Source organism: Manis javanica, chromosome 9 (assembly GCF_040802235.1).
Source record: "Manis javanica isolate MJ-LG chromosome 9, MJ_LKY, whole genome shotgun sequence".
Classification (NCBI taxonomy): domain Eukaryota; kingdom Metazoa; phylum Chordata; class Mammalia; order Pholidota; family Manidae; genus Manis; species Manis javanica.
This window is the reverse complement of record NC_133164.1, coordinates 104,390,228-104,400,771: the sequence shown is the minus strand read 5'-3', so window position 1 is coordinate 104,400,771 and position 10,544 is coordinate 104,390,228. Positions and strand designations below refer to the sequence as shown.

Here is a 10,544-nt window from a genome sequence, read left to right as displayed (position 1 = left end):
CAGACGTCTCTTCCCTGCTCCAGCATAAGTAAAACCCTCCCTCTGCCTAACCTCTTAGGTTCAGATAAGCCCTCAGTGTCCAGGTAATTACCCATTGATATGGTGATCAATGCTTCTCCACCCCTGAGGAACACCTATTGATATGCAGATACAATAAAGCCAGGCGAGATATTCTGGAAATATTACAACTTTACCCACAGGATCCTTTCTTTTTTAAAATCTCATTACTACATAATGATGGTGGGCAGTTCTGTAAGACCCAAGGGCCTTATTCCAGTCTGCACTTCACCCCAGTGAGGAGACGAAGGCCACAGCAGATTGATGCAACAAGCAAGAGGTTTATTATTTTTCCAGCTAGCTGGGGTCCAAGTGTCTGCCTCACACAGCAGGTCTCAACAAGGACCCCGAGCACTCAGAGCCAAGGGTTTATATAGCATTTTCAAAGCACTTAACTCATAGTAATTTTCCACAGCTATACATAATTCTTGCAAGACATACATCCTGGGGTTAAACAAGGGCAGGATAAGACTACTCCTCAATGGTTAGGGAGGTTCTGCACGATAAGCTTGGTATGTAAGATTAACTGACCAAGGGTCACAGCTGCCCACCACCCGGTGCTCATGATTAACTTGTTTTTCAAGGCCTTACCCAGGCCCAGTTTTTTCTTTCTAAATAAAATGGCTTCTAGGCCCCTAAGATGGCTACTCTTATGCTAACCTATTCCCATTCTTACAGTTCAGTATGTAAATATAAAAGATAAGGACTTTTAAAAAGCCCATAACACTATTTTAAAAAGACAATGATTCCTTTGTATCATCAAATATCCAGTCGTTCAATTTCTCCTCATCATCTCATAATTTTTTGAAGCTTGTTGAAATCAGAAAGTCAAAAAAATTTTTAAGCTCTTTAAAAAAGAAAACTACAATATTATTGTCTTATCTGAAAGAATTAACAATATCTCAAAATCTAATTTGTTATAACATCCAATCACTTATTCACATCACTTAATACCTACTCAATGTTTAAATTTCCGTAATTAGTCCCAAGGTATCTTGTATGTAGTTGGTTTGTTTGAATCCGGATCCCAAAAACACTTATACAGTCATTTGACATAAATCTCTATCTCTAAAGTTTCTTTTAAACTTTAATAGTTTATTTTCTCTCTCCTTTTTTCTTAACATTTGTGAAAAAAAATGTGTCATTTGTCCTTATAAATTTCCCAAATTCTGGACTTGGCTGATTGCATCTCCATCGTATCATTTAACATGTTTGTGTATCCCCTGCATTTCCTACCGAGATAGAGCAGGGAAATGGTGTAGAGGAATTCAGGGAACAGGGCTGAGCCACCCAGTTTTAGTAGAAACTACCTGAGGCTAACATTCCTGGACCCTACCCTAAGTTAGATAACTAGAAGTAAACGACCCTCGTGATAAGTCACATAGGAATGCTTGTGCAAAGGTCAGGCACCTGGTGTATCCCTGTTCCAATTTTATTGGCCAAAGTATAGAATGTGTTTCAAATTCATTGGTTGGGGTAATGTGCAGGCTCTGGTGCAATGACTGTAGAAATCCCATATAAACCATACCTAAAGTTGCTTAGGGGTCGGCAGCTCGGACTCGGCCTGCGTGTCAGGGGAGGTGCTGTCGACCCCAGCTTGCTGGCTCAATAAAGACTTTGCTTGGATTTTCATCTCCGTGTTGGTGTGTCTTGTTCTCTGGGAAACCCCGGAGTCCTGGACCCTAACAATGGGACAAGGGTCATGCCATTGTAAAATCTACTTAGCCTGTGAAAAAAGCCCAGCTTATTCTTTAACTTGATCTACATGATGTTCTTCCTCTTCTTTCCCTTAATCAATTAAGTAACTTTGTAGTCAGGACAAGAGATAGGCCTTCAAAGTGTAAATGAACCTATGTGGATAAAGAATGCCAAGATCCAGATCAATACGTTCGGGGAGAGGCGTTGTGTATTTTCCTCAGTTCTTGTCCCCGCCGCGATAAAGAATTGAAGGCAGAGACATAGTGAAGCAGAGTAAAAGTTTTGTTTCAAGTTAGAGAGAAAGAAGTGTGGACGACCTCAGAGAGGAGCGCCCTGAAAAGTTGGAAAGAGCTTAAGATTAAAAGGTTACACACTTAGAAAGTGTGGGTGACCTCAGAGAGAGGGGCGTCCTGAGAGGTTGGGGGTTCCCCCTTTTAAGGATTTTTCAGGAATGTGACAAAGGGCTAGGGTGTGGGCTTGCTAAGTGGTCTCAAGTATCTTTGATGAGACATTAAGTTTCTTATCAGTCAGTCCTCTAGGTAATTCTGCAAAATTAGCTTATCAATCAAGACTGCCCTTTCTCCAAGGTGAGCAGAGTTACTTGTTTGCTAAAGAGTATATTAAGAATCTTTCTTCTTAAACTTCCTGTTTTTTTTTTCAAAATGCAATTTTGACTTTAAGATGGGGATCTCCCTGTCTGTATTATGCTCTTTATAGGTGGGCTTTTTAGGAGGCTAGAGTAAATCTTACAATGATCTAATTGACACAATGAAAACATCGGCTGTACCCAGATACTTCTCTTAATCTGGGGAATATTCAAACATTCAAGAACAAACTGCTCTTGACCTTTCAAGCTTAAACTGAATAACTTTTAACTCTGAGTCTTTCCTGGCTTTCTAGTTTTAACTGGTTAACTCTGAGTCCTTTCTAGGGGGCTTTACTGACTTTGCTCTCTTTCCACCTCACTTATATCTATTTTCCTGCCTAACAAAGACAGTTACCTAAATAACCTTATTCTTAAGACAAAACTTCAAAGGAATTATAAATCATCTGTATACACCATGCCCTAAGCTGACCCCCTACCAAAAAGGCCATATAAACCTTTTACGTTCCTTTAAACTTTTAAATGTGCCTCCTCTCTGAGGTCACCTGCACTCCTGTCTGAATGTGTATTTCTTGTTCTATAAGTTGATTGCACTTGTCTCTGAACTCTTCTCCAAAATAAAAGCAAGAACTCTCCAACCTCCACCTCCAGTGTTAAATGTCTTTGCCACTTTGCTATTTCATCTTGGTCTTAACACAATCCTTTATTCTTTCCCTGTTTTATTTCAGACCAGTAGGGAAGAGGACGTTCTCAGAATATAAACTCACTCCATCCAGTTTTCCATGGCTCCCCCGATTCCTGAGGTGGTAGGGGTGATGCCGGAGTTCTTATTTGCGGAGCCAAAGAATGAACGTCGCAAACACTCAAGGTAGGAGAGCAAGGTACAGGCTTTTATTTAGAGGTACGGTGAAAGGACAGAGCTCCTGGCTCACGCCAGGAGGGGATAAGAGAGCCCAGGGTGATGCGTTGTCTAGGGGATTTACAGGCAGTTGAGAATTTGGGGGAATTGAGGGCTTAGGGTGTGGACTTGTACCACCTGCCTTGCCCTCACGGTGGGCTGGGTTGTTGTCTTGTTTGCTAGGGCTGTTTACAATGAAATCGCAGGTTATGCTGAGATACCCTTGCGGAACACTCAAACATTCCAGGCCAAGCCACTCCTGGCCTTTTGATCTTTAACTGATCCACTAAAGATGTCTTTATTCCTAGTCTAGTATCTTTACCCTAGAGAATTAGTGTGACCTTGACTTTGTATAATGCTGAACACAGAGTTTCAATAGGGACTTTACATTGTTACATTGCTTTGACTGTAAATATCTTGCCTTGCTTTTTCCAGAGGCCGTCACCCTACTCTGTCTAAGTCCATGGTCCCTGTCTCAGGGGCTTAGTTTCCATGCTGTGCAGATTCAAGCAGACGCTGGACACCAGGTGACCCTGGCTCTAGGAGCTGGCAAGGGATTTGCCTGAGAACAAGCAGGAGTTCAATGAACTTACTTTTCTCCCTCTGTTCTTCCTTGCTCTCTACTGCCTGCATGTCTGCTGACATTCACTTTTACTCTTGCCGTAATGAATTCTTTCCTTACCTACACTCTACCGACCTGGAAGAGAATTCTTTCTCAATCAGTCAAGAATCCTCCTCTGTCCGGGTTGAGGTTTCACCTAGTGCACAGGGAGACACCTTCCCAGATGCAGCTGCCTGACAACATTGTAACATGGGAGTTAGATCTAGAGGCTTGTTCTAAGCTTTACTGGAGGACAGAGCAATGAAATACATGTATATTTGAAGGTTAAACAAATCACTAATTCATACTGATATTTTCAATGGAAGTGTAGGATTATAGAGATTTTACCTAATTTCTTTAATTTTATACTGATATCATTATCAAAAATTTTGGTTCCTAATGCCTGTAAGTCTGGAGAAAGGAAATTCCAGGGCAAAATACCTCTAAAAGCCAAAATCAGTCAAAGGGAGAAATAAAGTTTAAAATCCGCTTATTGCTTACAGACTGCAGTCATGCTCCTTGTCTCTTTCCTGCTCCAGCAGAAACAAAACCTGCCCCTCTCACCTCTCAGGTATGGATAAGCCCTCCGTTGCCCAGGTAATTACCCATTGATATGGAGATGAACTCTCCACCCCTGAGAAATGATGCAAATGCACTAAAGCCATAGTTCTTTCCACCTCTGAACGCCTATTGATATGCAGATGTACTAAAGCCAGGCGAGATATTCTGGAAATATCACAATTTTACCCACAGTGACATTAACATAATTTATTTGATTTAGCTTCAGTAAAGTAATTCCAGCACACCACCGGATATATCTCATTAAGTATGTGTAGCCAAAATACTGTTTTTAGGTTACTTAAGGATTTTTTCCATATTGTTATGCCACCACCTGATATACAATTAGATTCCTTTATTTTCAATTTTTTTAGATATTGCTTCTTCAAATTTGCTTTTCTTTTCTGAAGTAAATCATTTACATGGGTTCCAAAGTCAAAATTATATTCAGAAAAGTACTATTTCCTTCCTCCCATAGGTAACAGTTTCTTAAAATTAGTTTTTAAAGGAACTTCCAACATGATAGCATGAGAAAGTCCAGAGGCCCATTCCCCAGATAAACTGGTTAAAAAAAACAAACAAACATTTAAAGTCTCTGGAAATGGCCCTGTAAGTCTGGGGAGAGGAAATCCCAGGGCAAAATACCTCTAAAAACCAAAATCAGTCAAAGGGAGAAATAAAGTTTCAAACCCATTTATTGCTTACAAACTGCAGTCCAGGACCATCTCTCTCCTCTGCTCCTGGAGAAGCCAGCAAGCAAACCAGCCCCCTCCTCTTAACCTCTCAGGTTCAGACACCCCCTCGGTTGCCCAGGTAATTACCCATTGATATAGAGAACTTCTCTCCACCCCTGAGGACATGCAAATGCACTAAAGCCATACTTCTTTCCACCTCTGAATGCCTATTGATATGCAGATGTACTAAAGCCAGGCAAGATATTCTAGAAATATTACAATTTTACCCACAGGCCCTAAGAACATTTAGCAAATAAAGAAACCTTTATTCAAAAACTCTACTAAAATTTGGTATGGACAGTGACAGTTTGTAGCATTGGAACTGAGACCTGCTTCCTCTCTTCCCCCTCCAAATCAGTGAGACTGAACCTTCAGTCCAGATTGGGGCAACCACTAACAGGGCTCCCTCTCCTTCTAGCTCACAGAGGGCTGTCTTGCAGGAAGGGCTAGCATGATAGTATTTCTATCCTGCCCCCAGCTATTGGTTGTTGAGACTAAATTTGAGGCAACTTTAGCTAAGAGATGGTATGGTGGCTTCAGCTTAGGCATCTCATGGCTAGTATATTAGGGCCCTGATTACCCTTGCCCTGGCTCATAAGGTAGTGGCTCCATGCTAAGAAAGGTCAGCCAAGAAGACCTGAGGTCACTGTCCCCCACCGCAACTGCCCAGCTCTTTAATTGGTGGTGTCACTGAGAGAGTAGCATGCCATCGTCTCCAGCTCCAGCTGCAGAGCCTTGGCTCAGAGATTTTTCCTGGTGGGTAAGCAAGCCTAAACCATATCTCTTAGTTTTTTCCAGCAGATTGACCTCATTTACAACAGTGTGGAGACATTCAAGCTTAAGGGCACTCTCAAAAAGAATGGAGGTGACGATGAAAGGAATTAGGAGGAGATTGATAGAACCGTTAAATATATAGGCAGAATTATCAGCAGCTAGTTTTCCTAAGAGAACCTGGGGGATGAGATAACTGGGAGGGGCCTCCCTGGGGTCAAAACAAAACTCAAACACTGACCTGAGGACCTATCCTTTCAAAGGAACTCAAACTTGATGACTTTAGGAGGTGGGACAATTTATGCCCCAGGACACTGTAGAGCAATCAGCTGTCAGTTAGAAGGGTTTAATTGCTGGCTGTAGTCAGGAAAGAGACAAAGAAAGCCCTACCAATCACTGTTGAAAGGAAAGGAGCGACACACAGCAGCAATTCACCGGAGAATTCCACTTTATTAGGGAAAGGTGCTGGGTTATATAGGAAGGGGCATGCGGTAATTGTGGTGTTACTTCTACGGGGCTGGTGGCTAGGTGCTGGGATTGGGAGGGGGGGCGAGAGGTGATTGGGCTTCAGGTGGCGCCGGCAGGAACCGAGGATCCTGAAGAGAAGCTGGAAGTTTGCCATCTTACTGGTGGGGGCCCTTCAACTGTCCTCCCAGAAATGATTGTGTGCATACCCAAGGCTGAGTCTCCTGAGGAGAAATACCAGAGGCTTAACTCTGTAGGCTGAGGAGGGGATAGTCTCCACTAAACTAATGAAGAGGTCACTTGACAAATAAATAAGCCAATAACAGCACCAGGTCCCAGACTCAGGGGAAAGTGTGTGTGAAGGAGACAGTATCCAGATTTGCTGTAATGCATCACCTAAAATGTGTACTTTCCAACAAAAAATTATAGAAGATGTAAAGAAACAGGAAAATATGACCCCTTACACTGGAAAAATGGGCAGACAACAGAAACTACCTATGGAAGTGAGCAAATGTTGGATTTAACAGACAAAGCTTTCAAAGTAGCCATTACAAACAAGTTTAAAGAACTAGTGAATTCATGGTTAAAGAAGCAAAGGAAGGTATGATGACAATGTCACATCAAATAAAGGAAAGCAATAAAGAGATAAAAATAACTTAAAAAATAACCAAATGGAAATTCTGGAGTTAAAAAGTATAGTAACTGATCCCTATTAAAATACCAATGGCATTCTTCAACAAACAGAGCAAATAGTTCTAAAATTCATATGGAACCACATAAGACCCTGAATAGCCAAAGCAATCCTGAGAAGGAAGAACAAAGTGGAGGAGATTACATTCCTAACTTCAAGGTACAGTAATGTGACTGTGACTACAAAGGCACAATAATCAAGACAATTTGGTACTGGCACAAGAACAGACCCATAGATCAATGGAACAGAATAGAGAGCCCAGATATAAACCCAAACATATGTGGTCAATTAATACACGATAAAGGAGCCATGGATATACAATGGGGAAATGACAGCACCTTCAACAACTAGTGTTGGCAAACCTGGACAGCTACATGTAAGAGAATAAAACTGGATTACTGTCTAACTCCATACACAGAAGTAAACTCAAAATGGATGAAAGACCTGAATGTAAGTCATGAAACCATAAAACTCTTAGAAGAAAAAATAGGCAAAAATCTCTTGAATATAAACATGAGCAACTTTTTTCCTGAATGCATGTCCTTGGGCAAGGGAAATGAAATAAAAAATGAGCAAATGGGACTACATCAAGCTAAAAACCTTTTGTACAGCAAAGGACACCATCAGTATAACAAAAAGGCATCCTACAGTATGGGAGAATATATTTGTGAATGACATACCTGACAAGGGAGGGATTAACATCCAAAATATATAAAGAACTCACACACTTCAACATCCAAAAAGCAAATAACCCAATTAAAAAATGGGTGCAAGATATGAACAGTTCTCCAAAGAAGAAATTCAAATGGCCAACAGGCACATGAAAAGATGCTCCACATCACTAATTATCAGGGAAATGCAAATTAAAACCACAATGAGACATCACCTCACACCAGTTAGGATGGTGAACATTGAAAAGAGTAGGAATGACAAATGCTGGCAAGGATGCGGAGAAAGTGGAACCCTCCTACACTGCTGGTGGAAATATAAATCAGTTCACTCATTGTGAAAAGCAATATGGAGGTTCCTCAAAAATCTAAAAATAGAAATACCATTTGACCTGGGAATTCCACTCTTAGGAATTTACCCAAAGAATGCAAGTTCTCAGATTCAAAAAGACATATGCACCCTTATGTTTATTGCAGCACTATTTACAATAGCCAAGATATGAAAGCAACCTAAGTGTCCATCAGTAGATGAATAAAGAAAAGGCGGTACATATACACAATGGAATACTATTCAGCCATAAGAAAGAAACAAATCCTAGCTTTTGCAACAACATGGATGGAGCTAGAGGATATTATGCTCAGTGAAATGAGTAAGGCAGAGAAAGAGAAATACCAAATGATTTCCCTCATTTGTGGAGTAGAACAATGAAGCAAAACTGAAGGAACAAAATAACAGCAGACTCACAGACTTCAGGAGGGGACTAGCAGTTACCAAAGGGGAGGGGTAGGGGAGGGTAGGTTGGAAGGGAAGGAGAAGGGGATTGAGAGGTATTATGATTAGTTTAATTTGTGTATGTGGGGTCACTGGAAAGATAGTGTAACACGAAGAAGACAAGTAGTGACTCTGTGGCATCTTACTACACTGATGGACAGTGACTTCAATGGGGTACGGGGCAGACGATAATATGGGTGAATGTAGTAACCACATTGTTTTTCATGTGAAACCTTCATAAGAGTGTATATCAATGATACCTCAATAAAAAAATTGTTATAGTAACTGAAATGAAAAAATTCAGTGGAGGGGTTCAAGAGTAGATTTGGATTTACAGAGAAGACAGAATTAACAAGCTTGAAGCTAGATTGACAGAAATTATGCAATCCAAAGAACAACAACAACAACAAAAAAGAAAAATGAGTAGAACCTCAAAGAAATGTGCAACACCATTACCACACTACCATGCATGTAATAAGAGTACCACTAAGATGGGAAAAGAAGCAGAAAAATACTCAAAGAAATAATGGTCAGAAACTTCCCAGCAATAATGTCTTCATCCAGGCAGCTCAACAAATTCTAGACAGGATAAACACAAATAAATCCGCAGTCACATCATAGTAAAGATGCTGAAAGGAAAGAAAAGGGGAAATGTTTGAAAGCAGGGAAAGGCTGCTTTCAACAACAAAAAGACTCATCATTTATAAGGGAAACCTCAATAAGATTAACAGTGGACTTCTTATCAGAAACAATGGAAGCCAGAAATCTGTGGGATAATATACTCAAAGTGCACAAATTATAAACCTGTCAACCAAGTCCTAAGTCTGGCAAAGCTATCTTTCATAATGAAGGTGAAATAAGGACATTCCCAAGTGAACAAAACAAAGAATTTATTGCTAATAGACTTTTTCTAACAAGAAATACTAATGGAATTTCTTTAGGCTGAAAGCAAGTGACCCCCACATGGTAACTGAAATCCACATGAAAAAACAAAAAGCACAAGTAAAGATGCAATCCTTACAGCCGAACAGAAAATTATTTGGGGAAGGAAGTTCCAAGCAGCACACATTCTCAACTGCCATGCCCCTGTATCAGCATACATATATCTTCCTCACTCCTTTCACAGCTATTTAATACCAAATGGTTATAGCATAGTTTAACCAGTCAGTCCTTGGGGTTGTTTCCAGTCTTTGCTATCACAGTGCGGTAACAAGTAGCATTGGGCATAAGTTATTTTTCTTTATTTTTGCAAGTAAATATTTTGCATAGATTCCTACAAATGGGTTTAATGGTTTAACAGGTAAATGCATGTATAATTTTGCTAGAGATTGCTAAAATTCTCTCCATGGGGATTGTACCATTTCACCTTCCATTAGCAATTTATCAGAGTCCCTTTTATCTGAGCCTCACCATCATTCAAGTTGTTACACTTTTGGATTTTTGCCAATCTTACACATCTTACTGTACTTCAAATTTGCATTCCCTTTACATAAATGAGCTGTGTTGAATATCTTTCCATAAATTTAAGGACCATTTGCATTTCTTTTTTTGTGAACTTTCTATGCATATCTTTTGCTCATTTTTTTTTATAGTGGTAGTTTTTTCTTCTCAATTTAGGTGTTTTCAATATATACGGGATAATAATTGTTTAACTATAATGTAAGTTGCAAATATCTCCCCAGTCTGTCATTTGTCTTTTTTGCATTGCTTAAAAGCATGAACTTTTGAGTCAAAAAACATTTTGAGTCTTAATTTTGTCCCTTTATATTTGGGTGACATTGGCCAGGTTATTGAACTTTGCCGAGTCTCTATTTTTCCATTGGTAAAAGGAGGATAATAATTGCTCTTCTTGCCTCAACCTTTTGTTATAAAAACTAAATGTTGTTCGTTGAAAATGCTTGTAAATTGTCACTCAAATGGGAGACATTCCTAAGTGATACCTAGCACATCTAATAATGTAATTTATACAGAGAGGAGAAAGCTTCCATTTCTTTTTTCTCCCATTTTCTGCTTAGAGGTAACCTGCA

General features: G+C 39.9%; 1 long non-coding RNA gene across 2 annotated transcripts in view; it reads left to right on the top strand.

The window, feature by feature from the left end:
• Window positions 1-6,380, top strand: part of LOC140843445 (uncharacterized) — a 77,335-nt gene extending 70,955 nt beyond the window's left edge. For both annotated transcript variants that reach the window (XR_012121223.1, XR_012121222.1), the window contains exons 2-3: window positions 3,088-3,227; window positions 3,693-6,380. This is a non-coding gene — a long non-coding RNA (uncharacterized lncRNA). The remainder of the gene's footprint in view (window positions 1-3,087; window positions 3,228-3,692) is intronic.
• The last annotated feature ends 4,164 nt before the right edge of the window (window positions 6,381-10,544 follow it).